Source organism: Triturus cristatus, chromosome 5_1 (assembly GCF_964204655.1).
Source record: "Triturus cristatus chromosome 5_1, aTriCri1.1, whole genome shotgun sequence".
Lineage (NCBI taxonomy): Eukaryota > Metazoa > Chordata > Amphibia > Caudata > Salamandridae > Triturus > Triturus cristatus.
The window spans coordinates 576,023,673-576,047,859 of NC_140587.1; the positions used below are offsets into that span (position 1 = coordinate 576,023,673).

Genomic DNA, 24,187 nt, shown 5'->3' on the forward strand with positions numbered 1-24,187 from the left:
GAATTCAATATAAAGAAGGTGCCAAAGAATGAAACTGAAATTTAGTGAAAATTGTTCGCTGTGTGACCTGGCATTGTCATTGGATGTATATTTAAAAAAATCTGTGTCTTCTGAGATGACCAGAGCATGAGAGACTGGGAACAAGATCTTCACACTCACCATCTTGACTCTGAAATAAATGATCGGATCTACTTGTAAAAAACAGTTAAGCAATTTGAAGAATGCAAAGTTATTGTTTAACTCTGATTTAGGGGGAAATGAGTTCCACAGAGTGGGACCCCAGATGAGAGTCAGCAAGCAAGTGTTTGAAAAATGGGCAAGGAGCAGATGTCCTATGGACACGAGTAAGGTCCATATTGGGATGTATGAGAAGACTTCACACCAAAGACATTGAGGGGTTCTCAAGTGAAGGGATTTATGGGAAAAATGCTTGATCTTAAAGGAGATTCTGGCAAATATCAAATCCCAATGGTGAATTTCATGAAGCGGAGACCTGATAACTCTTACTCAAACTGAGAAGCAGATATACAGGAGCATTTTGAGCATCTTTCAGAAAGTCGTTAGAAAGATAAAGGGCTATGTAAAGCTGGTTAATATTTTTAAGGATGAGCTGGTTCATAAAGACAGATTTGTGAAGAGTTTTGAGGGAGGTTATATCTGTGACATTTGAGCTGAAAGTCAATGGAGTTAGTGGCAGGTTTGACTTAAGGTCGGAGAAGAGACACTAGTGGCAATATAACTGGGTAGTGAGCAGGAAGCAGAGAAAATATTGAGCTGTGTAATGAGACCGGAAATGGCAGATTATGTCTTTGAGTTTGTCATCATTTGGTCTCTACTGAGCGCGGGCCACCGTTTTAGCTGCAAATTTTGCTCAGAATCCCTGTACGTTCGATACAAAGTTGAGTATGTTCAGCATAGGATTGAAAGCTGAGTGCAAGTTGTCAGACCTCCTTTCCAGGTATTGGTGCAGTCATTGGTTATTCAGCAGTTCTGTGTTGAATAACTGTCGTATAACCTAAGGGCCTGAGACCATGGGCACAGTTGGTCTGCCCATTGCGTGCTAGATATTTCTGTTTTGACCTTGAGATGTATTAATCATTGAACTATTACTGTTATAGGTGATGTTGTTTGGGAAGTTAGATACACCAAAATAAAGTTATTGCACTCCGTCCAGTTAGATATATATATTCTAAAGAAAATTGGAATCTCTTTGTAATAGCAGAATGTAAACTGGAAAAAGTTTACAGTTTGGATTTTTAGATTACCACAAACATGGCCTCCATATTAAGGGGCTATAATGCATTTAACATTGGAGTCTATGGCAGTGTAAGTCTGTCAGCCATATATTACTAGTACTTGTAAATCTCCGAAAATCTTCATGTCTCAATATATTACTGTGGCAGTGTTTCTCAATAGGTCTAGTTATCATATTCAATGTTGCAATAAAGTCAGTGTGCTATGATATGTCTGCCTTTTGACTAGATTTTTATTCTCACAAGGCACAAAAAGTTGTCATATTAAGTGAACAGGATTTCGCAGCCAACAATGTTCATACTTTATGGGACCCGTGGACATCTAGTGGATGTTGAGACATGGTACAAACCATACCTGGCAAGAGTGATGCGCATGTATGGTTTCATCCCAGTATCATATGCTGATGATACACAGCTCCTCTTCCCCTTTAAGACTCTCTCCGCTGATGTAAGAAGCTCTTTCTCTTTAGGCATGAAGGCAGTGGCACATTGGATGTCCTCCAATTATCTTCAGTGCAACGTCAGCAAAACTGAGGTAATGCTGTTTGGAGAAGCTAAAATACTATGGACCCCTGATTGGTGGCCACACGACCTGGGAACAGTTCCCAAACCCAAACAGGTCGTGAAGAATTTAGGGATCCGATTGGATCAAGATTTGTCACTCAAACAGCATGTTAACTATATTTCAGGAATATGCTTCCATACCATTAGCCTGTTACGTAAAGTTTTCCCTCTACTACCTGACTCCTTTAGGAGAATTCTTGTTCAGGCTTTGGTTTTAAGTCGGATTGACTATTGTAATGGCCTGTTGCTTTTTGCCAACGAAGGCGTATTGGCCAAGCTTCAGGTCATTCAGAACACGGCAGCTCGCCTTGTCCTCAACGTCCCCCCCGAGAACTGCTTCTAAGCCCCTCCTTGAGCAACTGCACTGGCTCTCAATCCGGCAGAGAACTAAATTTAAAATATGTTGTCTGATTCATAAATGTCTAAATGGACAAGGGCCCGCATACCTTCTAAACAAATTTGTTCCCTATATTCCAACTCGATCGCTCAGGTCCAGCAACAATCCTCTCTTAGTGATCCACCGTGCAAAAAAAGCAAGACATGGGAGCAAAGCACTATCAATTACAGGACCCACATTATGGAACAAACTCCCTCTGTCTCTGAGACAGTGTAAAGAACACCTCACTTTCAGGAGACACTTGAAAACTGTACTGTTCAGAAATGAGATCTAGCCCCATTCTTTCACACCTCTGTTTCGACCGGCTCCAAAAGCGCAGAGATACTCCACCTGGAGTCGATTCCAGCGCTATACAAACCAGCAAATAAATAAATAAATACCTCACAGTTCATGTGGAGACCAGCCTAATACACCAATAATTATTCAAAGTCAAGTGCGATCACTGGTTCTAGGAATGCTTTAGTGGGTAAATTAGATCCTCTTTAAGGGCTTACATCTTGTCGAATTTGGGATTAATCAATGGCACTGATGTTCTTGAGACCTGTGGCATCAACTACACCCACTGATTTCTACAGTCATCAGGGAGAACTTGTGAAGGCATGTGTCATTCTAGATAAGCTCACTAGACAGTGAGTGTGTGTTAAGTTCAAGCAGTACCAACATTTTGAAAGTAAAGAGTTCAACCTAATAAAATTCATAAACCAAGTCAAAAGAGAAATAATTGAGCAAAAAGACACCAAGATCATTAAATTAGGTTGAGAGGAATGAGATATTACTTTTTAAAGTTTTAAGGCAAAAAGCAGCAAAAAGTAAAACACCAATCAAGTCACTGTTCCCTGTTGACCATGACAGAGAGCCGTTTTCAGGCCAACCACAATAGAGCAGAAGTCGGATACACCAAGGGAATGGTCCAGATCAAAATGTTTACTTTCAGACTTGGTGTCGGAAATTGAAGTTAGAATTTCTCGGCAAGGCAAGTTCCAAGTCTATGGCCGGCGAGGGTTCCTCACTGTTGAATACGTAGTTGCATCTGTTCTTTTTGGCACAAAAACCTTTGATTGGGACAAACCTGGATTTTGTAGCTGCTGAGGTTGCTTCACGAGTTGGATAGATTTGCTGCCTCGCCCCCGTACAAGGTTTTACCTTTGGACTTAGTCAGTTTTGTGAAGTCAAAATCATTCGGCGGGGCACGTCTTGAAGCTGTAGATGCGTAGGGCTTTGCGAGGTTGGATATCTTCACCTTGGGGTTCCGCTGATTAATTTTTCAGGGCAGAAAAAAGTTCTGAGCTGCATAAACCTAGTAATCGTGCCCCCTTGAATGCGACTCAATGGGCAAGCCTTAACACCTTCTCCTGGTCCCTCGGAGTTAAAAAAAATGACTAAGTGCCAACTTTTTCCAAGTGCCGGAAGACCTTCAGCTCCTAGCTCATCAGGGCGGGTTTCTGGTCACCGGGTTTCCAGGCATCAGGTTTCCCTCCAGATAGGATTTATGCAGGTTTTTACTCCAGAAGCAGGCAAACTGGAGGCCAACTTCTCGACCCCTAAAAAACAGTTACAGTTCCTGGCTTAGTATCAAGAGTGAAGAATCTTCTTTCAGCAGTACCGTCTTCTTCTGGTGGAGACTTCTCAGGTTCAAGAATGTTCTGAGGTGGTGGGTGAGGTGCCCGATTCATCCTGTACACTAGTCGCTGATTGGATAAATTCTGCCACTCAGTCTTAATGATTTTCTCACAGCCTCTCCACCTTCTCTTGCAGCACATCTTCTTTCCCTTACTGTAAAATTAACCACACTCCTATTTAGATAACCAGTTTTTACAATGCCAGATGAGAGGAAAGGTTATCTTCCCTATTGTGACTGGAGCTGCTCTGTCTGGAAGGATTGTGGGAGCAAATAAGAAAAGACCCTGGCTTCTCCAAGTCCAGAGAGGTAGTACTATAGCTGCCCTTTGCTCTGCCTACTGTTCCTGTCCACTACCCGATAGCTTATCCATGCTAAGTGGGTAGCAGTTAACATCCATCTTCTCTTCCAATGATCATCTATATATGCTATTGCCCTCTTAGCCAGATTTGTTAATTCTCCCGGCCAAGTATGTGTATGCCAGCCCTGAAGTTGTGATGAGTATTAGCACTGTTAGGTTAGTTTTGATATGTTAGGACCCTTTCCTGTGGGCTTACAAGGCACACTTTACAGTGTGACTTATGAATATGTAAAATAGGCTATTTCTAAACGGCAAAGGGACTTTTCCCTAACATGTGTCACTGGAGTGCATTTAAACTGCAGCACAGCCAGAGCACAGCACCATTCCCGGCAGGCATCTACACATATGCGTAAATACTCACTGAAGCCCACATATTACATTTAATTTGCTCGCCTTTGGTGCATTTCACGGCCAATCTATACTAGTCTTACAAGACAGTTTAGTATTCCGATTGGCTGGAACCAGTTTTACCACTTCTAGTTTAGGACAGAGCACATGCAGCATGGTGGCACAGATTAGCAGTGTCAAACAATCTGGGGTGAGCATGTGAAAAAGCCCAATTTACTACTTTATTCCTCTCTCTCCCTAATTCGTAAATAAAAGAGATGGTTTGGTCTGGTTAGTTGTGATGCCATCACCCAGTCTAAACAGTTTCTGCTTTTTCGCCCATGTTAAAGGTTTTGATGAAAAGGAGTATGTTGTGAATCAAACAAGACAGGATAGGAAGGCTGCGTGTTTTACATGCTGATAACCAGAATGTGACTAATGTGATAAGACTGTTCCTGGCTGTTTCATGGAAAATAAAAACAAGAGATGAAGTGTAACAGTTAGTGCCCCTAAATGGTGTCTTAAGACCTTGGACGTGATTTAGATCTTGGCGGATGGGACACTCCATCACAAATGTGACGATGTCTCGTCTGCAAAATTACAAGTGCCATAGGATATAATACACTTGTAATACAATGGACGAGATATCCGTCACATTTGTGACAGAGTATCCGATCCGCCCAGATCTCAATGAGGCTGCATGATTGGAACACTGTCCCTAATCTTCTAGGACTATAAATTTCAGGAGCAAAATGGGAAAGGAGCTGGTCAAATATTGGGCTAGTGTAATTTAAACTATCAAAAATACTTTACCTGACCAACGCTGCACACCTGCCTTATTTGCCTTGTTTATTCATACTCATCCCACCGATCTCATTAGTCCTTTCCTAACATTGCACGCTTGTTATGCTCTCTCTTTTTTAACCTTTCTCATTCTTAACGGTCTTGGTTTTTGAAGTAATTCAGAGGTAAATACGTTTATTTATTTATTTTAGTCCTCATACATGCCATCGGAAAAAGCTCTAGATGTAATATTTCCACACCCTTCAAACGAGCCCTTATTGAGAGCCGCCCTAATGGTGGGCTCTTCCCAGAGGTGCGGCTGTATCCTGGTCCCACTCCCGTTCACAACACCTGAAGCACCACTTGTTACTGGGGAGGATCGGACCGACAGACCTCCGGCATAATCACAGGACTGATCTTACTTCCCTCTCCAGACCTCTAATGCTGCCCAGATTTTTTTTTGCACTAGAGTTGTCACAGGCCATATCAGATTGACTAATCATGATGATGTTCTTTAAGCAATCCGCAAAGGAAGGAGGTGCTTCGAGCTTCCAAGCTTTACATATTTCCCTCCTAGCAATAATTACTACATAGAATGCAAAATTTGAAGCTAGAGCATTCAAACCATAGTCCGACAAAAGACCGAAGAAAATAAGCCTGACATTTACTTCAATCTGAATATGCAACACAGCCTCCAGGAAACCACATACCTCAGTCCAAAAGGGCCCGAGTTTCCGGCAATCCATAAATATATGAAGATCAGCAGCAGCTGGGTACTTATATCTAGGGCAGTGATAGATCGTTGTAGACATCTTAGATAGTTTACCCGGAGTCCAATACACTCTATAAGCGGTGTATAGATGGTTTCTCCTGAGATTGGCTGGTTTAACCGCAGTCTGTAACATAGAAAATGAGTCACACCAGAGCTTTCGTAAGTCATCCCCATTTTCGGAGAGAACACTACCCCACCGTCTCACCATCTCTAAGTCTAGATGATCTCCTGTATCTATAAAAGCCCCATACCAGAAAGACACTTCACGTTTCCATGATCCTGTTCTAGAAATAGAATCTATGATTATACCCAGATCTTCATTGCTCCATGACTGTGTTGCCCACCACGCGGACAATTGATAGAATTTAAATCTTGTTAGTGTCCCACTGATTATATTAGACATTAAGTCCCAGCTGATCAGTTGTGAATCTTTCTGAAGATCACCCCATAACCTGATACCTGTTAATCTAAGTGGTTGTGACAATTGGTCCTGAAGGCATACCGGGGTGCCTGGAGAGTCCCAAATTGGGGCCTGGGTCGTATAATATGGTATTCACAATGTATTCCTAATAAACCCCCAATTTTTTAGTGCAACTAATAAAATCTTGAGTCAAACTTTTTTGTAAAACTTGGGATCTCCAAATTTATAGAGAAAAAATTCCTGTCCCTGCGGAACATCATGCAACAGTGCCTGAAACAAACGGCCCATAGAGGAAGAATCCATCTTATTTGCTAACATTCTAAAAAAATGTCAATGAAAAGCATGGCAATAAGATCGGGGAGGGCCAATCCTCCTCTCTTTAGCCCTCTCCTGAGCTTTTTCCACGCTATTCTCGGGGTTTTTGTGGCCCAAATAAATGACCCAATTTTTCCTCTGATGTTAAAAGGAAGCGGGATTGAATTAAACAGAAAAGTTACCTTAGGCAGAATTATCATTTTTACGAGATTCACCCTCCCGTATATATTCAATGGTAGACTCGCCCAGCTTGACAGGAAGCTGCCCACCTCCTTAGCGACCTTCTCCCTGCTTATCTTAGATGTATCTGTCATCTTCTGCGCTTGATGGATCCCCAGATATCTCATCCAACCCTTAGCCCCTGGTATTGGATTCTCACAATTCCAACTCATTGTTTCAGTTTTTTCTCTATTCATCTTGTAACCAGAGACCTTACCGAATTCCCCGGCCAATTCAAATAGCCCAGGTATTGCTTTTACATGGTCAGAAGTATACATTAAAAGGTCATCTGCATAGAGAGCAACCTTAAGTTCTAGGTCGGCGATCTTAAAAGGCAAAATAAGGGGATCTTCTCTAAGGGAGCAGACAAAGGGTTCAATATATAAATTAAACAATAAGGGTGACAGGGGACAACCGTGTCTGGTACCTCTTGAGATACTGAACCATTCCGATAGGATACCATTGACTAGAACTTTTGCTCGTGGGTCTGAATAAAGGGATTTAGCAGCCTTGATAAAATTCATAGGGAAACCAAAACTACGCATGGTCTCCCAAAGATAATTCCAGCTGACCTAATCAAACGCCTTGGCGGCATCGATTGCAACAAGAGTTAGTGGCATCCTACCTTCAGTTGCAAAATCAATTGCCCCTATGGCTTGAAAGGTAAGATCATTGAGCTGACTTCCAGTTATGAATCCCCTCTGATCGGAATGTATGATAGTTTTAATAATTTTTGCCATCCTGGCAGCCAGAATCCCAGAGAAGATCTTGAGGTCCAGATTGAGTAACACAATAGGCCTATATGCCTCAATTTTTTGAGGATCCTTATCTTGCTTAAGAATCAAGGACACTGTCGCTTCCGACCATGGGGGGGGATCACTTCTCTATATAGAAATATTTTATTAAAAAGAGTTTTTAGAACCGGCACTACCCTATCTAGTAAGACCAAATATATCTCAACAGGGAGCCCATCTGGCTCCGCAGCTTTACCTCTGCTCATTTTTTTAAGTTGATCTCTGATCTCCCCTTCTGAGATACTAGTTGATAAGTGGAGCCTGTCTGTTTCAGACAGACGGGGGAGATCCCTCAAGTTCAACCAAGTTTTAACAGCCTCTGGTTTATGAACAATGTCTTCCTTATATAGATCGTGCATAAAGGATCTAGCCTCCTCCCTGATCTCATCATCTTCCTGCAACAGGACTCCAGACCCTCTTTGAAACAAGCTCTTGATATGGTTCCTAACCCTATCTATTCTGGATTTCCAGGCCAGCAAAGAACCACATTTTTCGCCATAGGCGAAAAGCTGTAGTTTACTGGCATCCCATTTATCCTTCACCATTTTATCAATCCTGGCATAGAAATTAGCTTGCAGAGAAATCCACTCCCTCTCTAATTGTGGCATAAGACTTCGGGAGGTCAGAGCTGCCTGTTGCAGTTCTTTCTCCTTTTCCTTAATTTTGCTAAGGCTATCTAAATCTACTTCTTTAACTATTCTACTTTTATTAATCATTAAGGAGCTCAAAAGTCCCCTCAGATATAACTTAAAAGTCTCCCACATTGTTTTATAACTGGTGAAGGCTATATTAAACCTAATAAACTCCTCTATTGTTACGTCAAGCTCAACCCTCATCCTCTCCTCTAGTAGTAAGGTCCTGTCTAAAGTCCACCTCCCCTGGCGCCCTTTGAACTTAAGATTGAGCTTCAGCTCAACTGCAGAATGATCGGATATCGATGCTGGAATATAGGCTATGGACTTAAGATCTGAGAGCAGAGACTGATCTACTAAAAAGTAGTCAATTCTTGAATATTGTCTGTATTTCTTACTATAAAATGAGTATTTCCTAATATTCCCTTTATCTACTCTCCATATATCCAACAGCCTAAACTCCTTAACAAGAGTCTTAAGTGTAGAGCAAGTTCTGGGAGGCACATTATACTTTACTTTAGATGTGCGGTCCAGTTGAGTATCCCACACTAAATTAAAATCTCCTCTGAGTATAACTGGGGCAGATGTACTTAACAAGCAAGCCTGGAGACTCAAAAGACGGCCCAGATTATCCTCATTAGGCCCATAATAGCCGGCACATACTACCAATACACCACAAATAGAAATAGTTGGCACTATCCACCTCCCGGATTGATCGGTGACCCATTTCTCCACCTTAATCCCCATATTACATCTTATGATCATAGCTACCCCTTCTGTGCAGCCCCTTTGATTTGATTAAACCTTGTTTACATTCCTGAGCTTCCAAATGGGTTTCCCGCAATAGAGCCTCATTCCTCTTCAAAGATTCACACACCCGGGATAACTTCCTAGAGTTCCTAAAACCATTTACATTCCAGGAGAGGAACTTAATCTCCTGTATACTACCCATGCTTAATCCAGAGAGAAACTACCTGACTAGAACCATTAAACTTGAGTATTATTTGTATGAGGACAATTTTCCAATCTTTCCCCCCCCCCCCCCCCCCCCCCCCCTGAGGAACCCACCTTCCATCCCTTGACGCCAACCTCCAGATGGAACCCTCCATGGAGCAGCCTAGCGTCTTACTATTCTTCCATTAACAACAACAACAAAAAACTCACTGCAAACAAATATCCGATAGGCGTGGTAATCAGGCAAGGTTCACACAACATTCCTAAAGGAATTTCCTCCCCCCCCTTATTATTTACCTTAATTTTATTACATTTTGTTATATTTTTGTTATTAACGATTATTATTTATTAATTGTTTAAAAAAAAAAAAAAAATCTTTATATTTCTTTATATTTCTCACTATGAGTCTGAGGACTCTGATACTTCCACTACAGTGAATCGTGCTAAACAGGCAGTGAAGCTATACAGCCCTACCCCCTCATCTGCAGCAGAAGAGCGTCTACATTCTCTGGGGGGCTGAAGTTGTGCATCTTATTATTCCACATTACCTTAAGCAATGCAGGAAACTTCATTTGGACCTGTGCTCCCAAACTCCTGAGTTCTGGCATTCTAGAGCCTATCTCCCATTGCCTTTGCGCTGTTCTGCTGCCCATATCTGAACAGATTTGGTAGGCCCCTGCCTCATGATGTAATGTTACCCCATGCAAGGATCTCCCCAGAATCAGCTCTTTAACCGCATAGGTCTGAAGATTAACTAAGATTTTCCTCGGTGTTTTCCTACCCGGATGGAGTTTAAATGGGTCCCTGTGGACTCTCTGAATCTCTGATTCTAGGTCAATATCCCCCGAATCCTGCAGCACTCCCTCCCTTAGCAGCTTGCAAATGAAAGCCTTAATATCACCCTTTTCCGCACCCTCCAGGATCTTAAGAATCCTCAGGTTGGGGGCGTGGCCTGACAGCATGGCCAGCTAGACGCAGCTCGGCGCAGCTCCTGCCCCGTAAGTACAAATCCTGCAGAAATCCTGGCGGAATCGGACTAATTTTGTAAACGCTGACATCGGCACCCCCCCCCTGCCCCGAGGGTCCTTGACGAAGTGAGAGCAGCCGGTCCGAAGTCTGGGGAATCGTTCAAAGAAACCTGGAGACGCGCCGGGCTGCATGAACCCAAGATGGCGGCGCCGACCGATGCCGGGGGATCGGAACAGTTGCAGTGAGGCCGATTATAAAGGCCTCTAAGGCGGAGACCTGAGTTGGGGACCCAGACGGTGCCATTGTCCCCTGGAGGTGGAAGTCGGAGGGGAGCGGATGCGGCGGCTCCGCTGGCCGCTCTGAACTCGGAGACCGGGGGTGCGCTCTACGCAAGTCCGGTGATAGAGGTACGCCGTGGAAGGCCCACCCATAATCCTGTTGAAGGAGCCTGAAATCACCTGGGATATCGGCGGAGGTACGGCGGCCAAACGGTGTGGCAGAGTCTAGACTGTGGGCCTGGGCTCAAGGTTTGGAGGTGCACCGACCACCCCCGCGGGCACCCAGCGGACACGGCGATCTGGGCCGTCGCTTTCCGGCGGTCCTCCCTGCGATGTTAGGGAGCGGTGAGGCCCGGTCAGAGGCCTGAGGAAGACGGACGGCTGGCCCCGAACGGAGACCCGGGGAGACCATTGGCCAGCCTCGTGTTGAGGGGACGATGGCCGGCGGGGTGATCTGCCCTGGGACATGAGGTGCCTGCACTGACGGGGATAATTACAGGTGTATCCTGCAGCAGTAGCGTTTGGGCCCTGTTATACCTAGGGGGAAGGTGGTGCCTATTGGCTTGGCCCGGCTGGTGAAGTGGACGAGGACAGACGGTGCTCCTGCCCTAAATAACGGGCTGCGTAACGGCGCCTACACTACAGGCCCTGGTGAGGAAGAATTACAGGACAGGAGGGCGACGACGAGACCCCACGGGCCGGCGAAGGCACCAACGCGAGGCCGGGGCGCCGCGGCCTGCTGGGTAATAGGCTTCGAGAACGCGTGAAAACTGCCTGGGGATCTGGTCACGGACCCCGGAGATCTGAAGACTCCATCTCGGGCCCGGCGACGGAGGAGCGCTGCCCGTACAGGCCTGCCTCTCGGAAGCCCGGCATCACTGAAAAGCGCGGCCGGAGATAGGCCCGGATTGGGACGGAGGAAGCAAGGTAAGGCCAACCTCCACAACCACGGGGTCTCAGTACCGAGACTTGAAGACGGTGCAGAAGGCTGGGCAGCGGTGCGCTGTGCGCCTGGAAGCGGCGCCCCTGGGGGATGCGGTGAGGGGTCCCCCTCCTTCGAGTGGTGTGTGAAAGGGTTGAGCTCACAGGGCTACCCCACTGGACCAGCCTGGAGTGCCTGGAGACCGGAGGCGAATGACTTGGTAGCTGATCCGAGTGGAGGACGCATGGCTAGCTCGGTATGGACGACTCAGAACCCCCACTGAGAAGGTAGATTGCTTGAGGGAACCCTATCCCTGGTTTGGTTGGACGGAGGGGCCGCAACGGTATCCCAGAAGACGGCCCTGCGGAAGATGGGGAAGGACCGGGCCTTGAGAGGCGCCCAGACGAACAAAATTGACCAATACACGTTCCCGGGCCAGACGGCGACGGATCGCCTTCGGGCGGATATGGAACAAGGAGCCCACCTGGAGGCGGCCGCACGGGATAAAGCGGATATACTGGCAGCGATTCGAGACTCCAGGGTGGCGTTAGAAACTAAAATGGATGGGATGGCCATGGACATCAATCATCTACGCCTGGATCTCAGGAAGGTGGCGGACAGGGTCACCACTACTGAGGGAGATCTGAACACGCTGCAGTCGGAGGTCAGGCAGCTGCGGGAGACGGTAACGGCCCTCTGGGACCATACTGCCCGGTTGGAGGACAGGGCGGAAGACGCCGAAGGACGCTCTAGGCGAAACAATCTCCGTTTTTTGGGATTTCCCGAAAAGGCGGAGGGACCGGCTGCGGACCTCTTTCTGGAGGAATGGATTGGTAGAGCGTTCCCTCAGCTGAGACTATCCAAAATGTTTGCGGTGGAAAGGGCGCATAGGTCGCTGGGGCCGCCCCCAAAACCGGGATCCCCGCCTAGAGCCCTGATTGCCCGGCTGTTCAACTTTAGGGACCAGGACATGATCTTACAGTATATTCGGGCTAAAGGCCCTCCTCGATTCGAAGGCCACGACATTCTAAAAAAGTGCAAGACTTGAGGACCGATTTCCTGGGTGTCAAACGATGGATGCATAGCCATAATATAAAATACAGCCTGATGTTCCCAGCCAGGCTCCGAGTACAACACGCTGACAAAGTCCACTTCTTTGGTACTCCGTCGGAAGCTGTTGACTGGATGGATTCGCTGGGTCTGGCCAGCCCGGACCAAAATCAGGGATGGCAGGAGCAGGGACGTCGGAGTAATTGACAGCGGAGCCAGCAACGCCGCAGTGAAGGACGACAGAGGCGCGACCACGATCGTGCAGATGAGGGGCGTATCGTGGTGGGACCGGATGGCACGCTCCTCACGGAGGGAGAGGGCATCCAGACGCAGAACCAGTTTTCCCCACTCTGTCTGGTTCAGGAAACACAGTCGGACCTGGAGGGTGCCACCGGCCCAGATATGGTAGGCTCCGAACACAAGTGAGGGAGAGCCCTGACGCTGTGCCTCTGGGATAGATCAACATGGACACTGTGAGTACTGGGTTTTGCCCGATGGGTACTTGGCTTTCCTGGGAGACATTGATGCGCGAACATTGAGCCCTCTGAACTAGTGGGAGGGGGGGGGTTTAGGAACATGCTGGAGGAAGGTACTGTATTCCGCCTACACGCTGGTTAGGTGTGCCGGCTGTGGAGTGCCGAGGCGGCCTGGCTAGACCTTGGTCGGGCGGGGTTGCACGGTGCCAGGCAGTCGGCTGATTCACAGAGTCATTGGAGGGTGCAAAGGACACGAGGATTTGGTTGAACAAGTGAAGTTGTAACTGCTTTGTTCTTTTAAGCTGAGAGGGATATCTTGAGGGGTGGGAGGAGCTTTGGGGCGGGGTTCTGAGTCCTCAGACCGGGATCGGTTGTGAGAATGACGGGCTACTGCCTGTGGGTGGGGGGAGTTGGGGTTTACAGTTGGGGATTTGTTGGGGTTGCTGCCGGGTCAGGTTCATGTTGGCACACAGGGGATCGAAGTCTTGGGTTTCTGGCGGGGGTAAGGTATGGTATTGATGGGGGGTCCGCGCACCAAAGGCAGGGAACTAGGATGCCGACACATGTTCGCCCATGACAGGGGATACTCAGAGTTACAAACTAAATACGTGGAACGTGCGGGGGCTCAATAACAGGGTGAAACGGATCCGGGTAGCATCATACCTAAGGCGCTATGGGGTCAGTATAGCTCTACTCCAGGAAACCCCCTTATGGGGAGACTGTCTTAAATTTGTCCAACGCAGCTGGAGGGGTCAGCTCTTTGCCACATCCTACTCAGGGTTTGCCCGGGGCGCGTTAATGTGGTTGGCACCGGGAGTCCCCTTTCAGGCTCTGTATGTTCAACAAGATCCAGAGGGTAGATACGTTGCAGTGAAGGGGACCCTTGATGGGTGCAATATCTGCCTGGTGAATGTTTATGCCCCGAATAGTGACGACGGGGGGTTTTTAAGCCGTGCACTGGGAGTGCTGGATCTGGACCCGGATACAGAATTGGTGGTGGCTAGGGACTTCAATTGTGCCCTAGATGGGGAGCTCGACAGATTCCCCCCCAAACCGGATGCCAAGCCCCATGTCAGAGAAGCTATGAGCCACATGATACTTAATTATGGCCTACTGGACGTGTGGCGCCACCATAACCCTAGTCGCAGAGTGTACTCGTGCCACACACCTGCTGCCAATACCTTTAGCAGACTAGACTACTTCTTCATCCAACAGACGGCGATCTATCGGGTAACGGAGACGCAATATCTAGCCCGATACCTGTCGGACCATTCCCCGCTCCTGATTGCCTACTCGCTGGCCCGACCGAGATCGAAGATACCACTTTGGAGGCTCAATACTGAAGCCTTGGGCGACCCGATTTATAAAGACGCTATTTCGACTGGGTTAAATGAATATATGGAGTTCAATTGGGGCTCCGCCAGCACCAGATCGACTGAATGGGACGCAATGAAAGTGGTTGTTAGGGGGATATGTCGGTCCACGGAGGTGGGGGTCAAGAAAGTGTTGGAGCGTGACCTGCGGCGGCAGGAGGTACGATTGGAAGAGTTGGAAACGGAACTCCCCACGAATAAGAAGGGGTCGCCTGAAGGGAACGAAGTGCGACGGCGGATAGGAGACCTATGGGACTCGTTAGGCAAATATGTTAGAACTGAGAGTAGGCGTCGTTGGTACACGGAAGGAGATAAGGCAGGGCGGTTGCTGGCGCGCCTGATTCGAACGGAAACTCAGCCGCGCCCGATTTTGGCACTTAAAAACGATCTGGGACAGATGGTGTATACCCAACATGAAATAAATAGCGCATTCGTGGCCCACCTACGTAAAGTATACTCTGAGACGCAGTCCCCTCGGCCCCTGAGGCGGTGGAGGCCTATTTGGTTGAGATGGACCTGCCCAGCATAGACGCAGACGACCAGGACGCACTGGGAGGCCCCCTTAGGGGGGAAGAACTACGGGCAGATATCGCCCACCTAAAAACTGCAAAATCCCCGGGAATGGACGGCATACCCGCCGAGCTTTATAAAGAGTTCAGTGGACTGCTGGTCCCCAAATTACTAGAAACCACGTTGGAGGCCGGGACACGTGGGGCGCTCCCGGACTCCATGCGGGAAGCTTTGATTGTAATGATCCCCAAACCGGGGAAGGATCCCCTCCTTCCCGGCTCTTATAGGCCCATTTCCATGCTGAATGTGGATCTTAAAATTATCATATTTGTCGGGTGTTGGCGTCTAGGCTCCTCCCTTATCTTCGGCGGACTTACCCATGATGATCAGTCCGGCTTTATACCGGGTAGAAGTACTCTGAGGAATATTCGACGCCTAGCGCACATTCTGCAATCTGTGGAAGGACGGGCCCAGCAGAACACTTTAGTGTTCCTTGATATCGAACAGGCGTTTGATTCAAGCAGGTGGGATTATCTCTGGCAGGTTCTGCTTAAAATGGGTTTGGGGGCGGGATTTGTTAATTGGATCAAGTTATTATATGCTCGGCCGCTGGCGCGGGTCCGTACGGGTCGGTACGTGTCGGATGCATTTAACATAGTGAGGGGAACGCGGCAGGGCTGCCCGCTTTCCCCATTGCTGTTCGCCCTGGCAATGGAGCCGTTGGCGTGCCACTTGCGCAGGATACTCGTGGGACAGGGCATACGGGTGGGGAATACGGAGCATGTGGTCTCACTGTACGCCGACGATGCGTTAATATACTTGAGTCGACCGACCCAATCACTGCCGATATTGTTAACAGCGCTGGCCTCCGGAATCTATATCAACAGAACAAAGTCACAGCTCTACTCGATTGAATCTAAGATCGACTGGGAGGCGGACCATCGACCAGAGCTGGAACTTCCTTGGGCGGAGGACATGATCCGATACTTAGGGATATGGCTCGATAGGTCCGAGGAAGGGTTCTATCAGCGTAATATGGGGAGGATAATCCGGGGGTTACAGGGTAGTATTACCTTTTGGAATACTCTTAAACCTCTCCCTGATGGGAAAGATTGCACTCATAAAGATGGTAGTCCTGCCTCGATGCCTCTATACCATGCAAGGTTCCTTTTTCGAAATTCCACACCGGGTTTTTCGGGAACTCGATTCGCTCCTGGTCCAACTGATGTGGAATAGGAAGCGATGCAGGGTTAGTTTAGAAGTCCTGAAACGTAGCTGGGGTAGAGGGGGTTTGGAGATCCCGGATCTGGAGCTCTACTACTTTGCATCGCAATTGCAACATGCCATAGCCTGGTTGGACGCGGATCCCTCTTGGGAGAGGTCCCTGCTGGCAGGCACGTACGGGGACCGACAGCTCGGGGCTTTGTTGTGGCGGGCTGGGGGGCTGGACCCACCTCTGGTGCGGCTTGGGGCTGCAATTTGGAACCGAGTGGTACGTAAAATTATTCAAGATAGACCCTTTGCCCCGGAGGCGGACCTCTGGCAGATGCCGCCCTTTGCACAGATTGAACAAGTAATGTCAACGGAGGTGTGGAAGTCAGGGGGCTGCCTGATGTTGGCCGACCTGTACCCAGACGATAAATTTATTACGTATCAGGAGGCAGTGACCGCCTTTGAATTGGGAGCAGGGCAGTTTCTGCAATATGCAAAAATAGCGGCAACAGCACGACAACTGTGGCCTACGTTTCCGGAGGCCCCGGAGCACACTCAGACTTTGGTCACTATGATAGCCATGGCGGGAGGGCGAAAATGTGTTACTCACCTTTATAAGGTGTTAAGGGATGATAAAAAGACCGGCCCCCTAACAATAGAAGAAAAATGGCAGCAGGTGTGCCCGCAGGAGCTTATGCCGCGAGACTGGGTGCGAATCCACGAAAGTGTGCGGAAGGTGGCAGTGAGCAATCGCTTTAAGCAAATCCAGTGCAACATAATACACGACCACTTATCCCCTAGAAGGTTGCACGCCATTGATGGCTCCAGAGACCCCCAATGTCCCAGATGTCGCTGTGATCCAGCAGATTTTCTGCATATGGTATGGACGTGCCCCTCGATCCAGACGTACTGGGGGGCGGTTATTGAAGAACTGACCCGGATAACCGGATGGACGATTGCATTGGACCCCCGTGTGTGTCTACTGGGCTTGTTTCCGCGAGACCCGAAACGCAAGATAAGCAGGCGGTTTCTGGTCCTGGGGCTAGTTATAGCCAAGAGGCGTATAGCAATCCACTGGTTGACACAGCAAGGACCTCTATTGGCAAAGTGGAGGTCAGATTTACGGGAATGGGCCCTAGCAGAGGAGGGGCACATACGGAGCACCAGGAGAGACCCCAAGTTGCCTGAGGTGCTACTAGCATGGGAGGCTATGATGCTGGAAATAGCGGGACAGGCCTCCCAAGTCACTATATCCAATACAGCTGGAATGTCCATTGGAGTGGGGGAGACCCCAGGTTGGGGGAGGGAGATGGCAGGTGGCCCTGTATGAGTACTTAGATACATGAACCTGGAGTTACATTGACCCGGCAGAGGGGGGGGAGGACAAGGGGGGGGCAGTTGGGTTGGGGGGAAGAGGCTGGGAGGTGGGAGGGGGGAATTGTCTTAAGTTGGTTTGGATAAAGTGAATTCACTGAGACATCGATTGTAAAGCATTGAAGATAATGGACTGTCCAAGGTGTTGAACTCACACATTGTTGTTCTTCAATATTAGTACTGTGTGGTTCCTCGCCTCCGCAGAGGTGGACTACCTATGGAACTGCTGGTTGAGAGGTGTGAGGCCAGATTGATAACGACCTAATAACAGGTTTATGGATGATGCAATAACCGGAACACTTCCAGAATCTTCAGGTTGTTTCTGCGGGCCTGCATTTCAAGTCTCTCCAGGTCCAACTGTAGTGCTTGATTCTGCAGTTTCAAAGCCTCAATATCCTTCATGTTCCCCTGTACCAATTCCGAGAGGGTTTTGACTTCTAGTTCCAGGGACCCCTGTACGTACACAAATATCATCCAACTTAGACTCTAGTGCTTCACATTTCTCCCGTATCCCCTTCTGATTTGCCTCCGAGATTGCAAACTTAGAGAGCAAGTCACCTCTTAAAGCCTGAAGGAAAGACCCCAACTGTAACCCATCTCTACCCGTTCCTTCTTTCCCTGGAGTAAACCCTACAGGGCCTTCATGTTCTGACTCTGAACACAACATGTCCGGGGAACCACCATCCGCAAGCTCTAAATCTTAATTTTGTGAATTTAATTGAATGGGTGATAAAATGGACGCTTGGGGAACAGAAGTGACAATAGCGATAGCAAGATCCGTGTCCGGGGTGGGAGCATTTGACAAACTAGTGGGGCTCCCCATACCAGTTCCCGATTCTTTTTCAATTTCCTGGATCCCTGCCAGCGAGGAAAGACCACTCTCCGAATGGACTGGGGGGGGGACCTCCTCTCAGGGCAGGAGCCTGGGCTGAGACTGGGGCCAGGGCTGACTCCTTTAACCCCACAGTTTGCTCCATTATTTTAAAATAAGTCTTAAGTGATGGCGTCGACTTTATGGAGGGACAAACAACCCTAGGGCCTCTAGATTTCACAGTGTCCCTAGGCTTAGCGTTTTTCCTTTTACGGGGAGTCGTGGGTACAACACTTTTCAAGCCCTCTGAGGAATCCAGGGCGCCCTTAATCTTGAACCCAAACTGGGTCTGGGACCGCAACTGATATCTATTTTTTACTAAGGTGGTCCCAGGGAACAACACTACTTTTTCTTCCCCCTCTCGCCCGAAGGGTACCACTCTCCAGAAGTATTAACCCCCCAACCAAGCCTAGAGCGATGATGAACATTAAGCAGTTGCGTACACGATAGAACGATGAAGGAGACACTGGAAGTGAGGAGGAACATGGCGGCGGGCTAGCGCCAGTCACGGGAGCTCCGGGAGCAGCACGGCGTCTGTCACATGGAGTATAGCATACGCGGCATGTTGAAAATTACCCGGTAGGAATGTGGTGGATGCTCGGGTATTGCACGGCATATTCTGTTCAATGCGGTTCCCTTTCTTCTCTTTTCCGAGATTATGCCGGCTGCGGTTGTCGGCGGCGATGCGTCGCGGAGGAGGCGGCGGCTGAGCGGTGGACGCTAGGACCCGGAAAATCAGATGGTTCAGGAAGTGGAAGTGGAAGTGGAAGTGGGACCCGAGAGAAGGCCAGTAACCTATTGCGGTTTCGACGGCCAGCGAGCCAGGTTGTAGACGCGGATACGGGCTGCAGCTGCATTGACCGGTTCTCGAGGTTTGAACGGTGGAAGAACTCTGTGCATTACATCGGGTGTCTCGACCCCACGGTGTCCCCCAGATTATTGTGTGAGTCCGGTAAGCAGGTTTTCAGAGGGTGCAGAGGGCACGGAGCAGAAGTGTATGGCTTTTGTTCCCTTGAATTCAGCCTTGGACTCTGCCTTGCTTTGTGGCCAGGATGTTGAACTCGCTCTGGTAAATACGTTTATTGTGAAGTCACTAACCTGAGTCTCTTTTTTCATCCATAATGATTTTAACGTTAATATTATTGTCATTGGTAAAAGTCCTTGTGCCGAAAGTCAAAATTAAATCAAGTCATCGTCATCATAGCTGTCAATTCATCTGGGCTTGTTCTCAGTTAAGGCCATAGAGCTCCTATTTTCCCATCAGGGCACACCAACAAGGGTCCTTCAAAGCCTAAGCTGGACTTAGCCTTGGGAGACAGCACCAACAATGGATGTCTTAAACCTAGTCCCTAATATTCTGTGAGTTTGAGAGGGGATAGACAGGATTTTCAGGAAATCCGTTGGGAAGGAATTCTGTTGTACAACCAAGTTATAAGCACTGCAGCAGATTCCTCCGAATTATCTGCTCATGGGTATTGCCATGGAATTTGTCTTCGGCGCTGTGCCTGTTGGAGGAGAATTTACTGGCTTACAACCAGAAGCCCAACATTGACCTACCCTATCCATCCATTTTAAGGCATTTCACTTTTCGGCTCTTATGCAGATAATGAAATGGCTCTCATGAAGGCAGTGGGTCTTGAGGAGGAAGGCATTTAAGAGACGCTGTAAGCTTTAAGATAGAACATATTTCCCACAGTGGGTTGAAATCCCTCAGTGGCATCCACAACAGAGCAACAACAACAATGGAAGCTTTTCCATCAAAGACAACCTTCGAAAGGCAGAGGAGGCCAGCAGGCATCATCCGCCATTGGACATTTCCCTCAAAACCATGAAACCTTACTTCCCTCTTCTACGGTAGTCACTCCGCTTGAATAAAAGTATCTCAAATCGTCTACAAGAGTGGCAAAATATAACAAGAGCCAAATGAGTCTTGAGAGTATTGTTCAGAATGGATATTCGCTCAAGTTCAAGTCTCTTCCACCTACTTTACCACCAAAGAAATCTTTCCAACATCATCAATATTTGCTTTGAAAGAAAATGAACACCTTTCTTCAAAAGAATGCAGAGGAGGCAGTGTCTTCACTCCAAAGAGGAACAGGAATTCATTCCTGTTACTTTTTGATACAAAAGTAAGAACCAAAGCGAGAATTCAGACCCATTCTTGATCTAAGACTAACAGACAAATGAATAAAGAAAGAAGGGTTCAGAATGTTTGCATTGCACCAGATATACCCCGTTACATCAAGGAGACTGGATGTGTGGAATAGATCCACAAGATGCTTATTACAATATTGAGATCACAGCAAAGTTTTGATTTGTGGTAGGAAAAGATTATTAACAATTTACAGTTCTACGATTTACGGTAAAGTCAGCTCCTCACACTTCCCCCACAGTGCTTGGCAGTAGTAGCTGCTTACCACCGAAAGTTAAAGATTTTTTTCTACCCATACCTAGACAATTGGTTAATAAAAACAGCAAGTCTATATTTAGCAGAGTGCCAACATCAGTTGGCCATTAGATTACATCTACCAGAATTCATTGTCGGTTAATTTGCTATGAAGATGAATCCCATACAACTAAATCTTTCTAAAACGTAATGTTTATAATTGACCCTTACTTTTCCTTAAAGTGGAGGTGCAGAGAAGCTCACAATCCGTGTTGAAGGTTGACAATGATGCTTGTCATATTGGTGATGGCATCAGTTGTCCCACTGAGTGGCACTCAGCTGTCATCTATATTGTTAACACTTTCAAAGGTCTTCAAAGTGATGAAGGGGCTGATGAGGTCCGTAGAGAGACCATCAGTAGTATCCTTGCAGTTGTCAGACTAGCAAAGTGGGGTTGGATCAGTAAAGCACCATCAGAAGACATGAAAGAGCTTGGCCCGCTATGCCCCCATTTATCTTGTGTACCCTTTGTTGAGTAGATTGCTAATTGGGTGGGGAATTAAAACAGTTGGCAGGGGAAACATCATGGCACCATACAGTGAGACTGATGCAAGAGACATTCTAAGAACAAGTTATTTGGATTTATGAGACCAGCACTGATTCAGAAAGGGGCAGTAAATGTATTGGACTCAGCAATAGCGTTAGTGAGAGAGAAGGTGCTAAATATGTGTCTTGATGAAATATATCTGTTTCCAAAGCTTAATATAAAATACTTTAGTCTCTGTAGTGACAACCAGCATCTTAAAACTACCTGGTAGTATCAACAGAGACCAAGCTAAAACTCACCCATTGTTTTCGTGAACATAGAGCAAGTAGTTGCATCATACCAGCATAAAAGACTTATAATGATCTAAAAAATGTACAAACAAAATAGGTGAAGGACTTAAAGACACTCAAAGGTAGCAGACAGCGATGATAACGTACATAATCTGGCATCCTTAAAGTAGATGATCCTGAATATGTTAGAAGAGCTTAACATCAAACCGGTGTCACTGCAAAGCACATTAATTCAGTCAGTTAATAGTTGTAACAAGAACATCTTGGCAGTGTGAACTAGGGTTTTTAGGTTTGGCAAATGAATAGGCTCATATGTGTGCACGCAAACTAACTTGAAACCTGCAATGTACTTAGCTGCCAAGCAGAAAGATACAAATCAAAAATTGCATTCGCATTCAGGATGGACCAAATGAAATGGCAACACAATATATGGAGGATTATATAAAGATAGAGGGGTTGGTGGATGAAAATATTTTGGATCTCACAAACGGGATTCACCTGTTTCCAAAAAGAAAACAAAACAGGGGGTCTCTCTTTAATACACTTGTTTGGTCTGAAAGAAAAGCCTTCAAACTAAGTATCTATTCAAAAAGATCTGGTCATCAGGGGAGTATACATATGTTACTTCATGATGTTTCCTAATGTAGAAAAAAGATCCCCAAAATCATGTCCTTGTTGCCAAAAGTACACATGAGGTTTTCTTTCTCACATTCAATTGCTGAGGTTTAATCATCACATTTTTTGATGGCTTGCACCTTAATGGATTCATAGGGCCAGTGGATGTAAACCATAGTATATTAGCATAAGTAGAGGTAAATATCCTCCAAAATAAGCACAAGAAGTATTTTATGAAAATAGCTTGCCATTTTCTGTCAGGATTATTTTTAGAGGCTAGTTTTTATAACAGGAAATCAAATGCCATGCTGGATCACATTCAAGAACAATTTAGTCTAAAAATGTTGTCCATATTAAGGTGCCTGAGACACATATATGTATTATGTAGATAGACGCATTCTCAAAATGTATTTCAGAGAGACTGCAAGAAAGGGAGAGGGATTATACTGTTATTGTGTACATATTAGTTACTCCAGAATTGAATATTTCTTTAGTATGTTGCACTCAGTTCATACACTCATAAATAAGGGTGCTTGTGGACTTATCCTCAATGGGGTGAAACAATTGAACAAATGCGTTTTGGAGAGCAGATCCTGAGCAGTGAAATGAAGGACATGATATCCCAGTATTTTCCTCGAAATCTCCCAAAAGATCCAAATTGGGAAGGCGTGTGGGAGGCAGCTAAAACAGTGATTACCAATGGAGTTGTAACGCTTAGGTTTGTTTTCCTTAATGGTATCGGAAGCGGCTAAATATTTTATTCCAGGAAAAAACATTGCTGACTGAAGCAGGAGAATTAATGGTTCAGAAACATCAATAGAACCACAATGATGTTTATGCATTAATATATACCCAGAGACTCTTTCCTGACAACGTCTAAGAACATTCTTTCCCTCAAACAAAAGTTATTTTGGGTAAACAAATGTCCAAAGTTCGCTAAGATTAAACTCCCAGAAGTGGTGTAAAATAGAGAATTGACGATTCCCATTATTGAGAGGGCTGCTATTGCCTTGCTGCTTACGGTTACGCCAGACTGAAATGTTGCAAATATGGGAAGCAATTTGTTTGTGATGGCTAAAGCTCTGTCCTGCATTCCTGTGTAAAACCTACTCTGGAGGCCCAGAAATTCTCACCAGATCATTGCCACCTTCGGGTCCTTGAAGGGGCCATCCTGCATAAGTTATGGCATGTATAATTTATTTTTAAGTGTAAAAGATAAACCTGGAAAATTAATTAGGACCATTATAACATTATTTTTAGGGGTGGGTGGAGTTCGCAGAGTTGCACTATGGGAATTCTGCGGGGTTGCATAAAAAGTCTGTGGAAATCCGCTGAGTTCCGCCCCGCCCTAGTTAGCAAAACAAACAATCATGAATTGCTGAGGGGTGTAGGCAGGGTATGGTTAATACGCTGCAGCTGCTAGCAACATGTGGCAAACGCACACACCCTCTTTGTTGTGCTCTGTATTGATCTGAGCCGTGCTGTATTCCGATTTGCAAGTCAGTGTTCCTGGTGGTGCCGCTCATACTAATGTTGCACTCATCTCGCGCTACGAGAGCTCTTCAGCCTGCTTTCCGGCCCTGGTGGCTGAAGAGGACGTTTGAGTTTTAAAGAAGGATTCACTTCCCTGGGTTGGAGTGAAACAGAGGTGCGGGTACCAGAATATAAGCGGTCACCACTGTTGAATCCAGGACAAAAAGACACTCGCATTCAAAAATCTTGGAAACCCAGAACCTTTTTGCTATATTTTTAAAACACACAAAATGCATGACGCAAAAAACAGATCAGGCTTCATCCAGAGTGGAACATACTGGCAGCATCCAAAAGCAGCCCACAGACACCCAAGTTTGCCAGCACGTTGCCAAAAATAATTCTGTATAGGCCAGTTCAGCAGCACGCAGACC

General features: G+C 46.7%; 1 protein-coding gene across 1 annotated transcript in view; it reads left to right on the forward strand.

The window, feature by feature from the left end:
• ARFGEF1 (ARF guanine nucleotide exchange factor 1) overlaps positions 1-24,187 on the forward strand; it is a 1,069,199-nt gene that overhangs the window by 388,523 nt on the left and 656,489 nt on the right. The window lies entirely within an intron of this gene.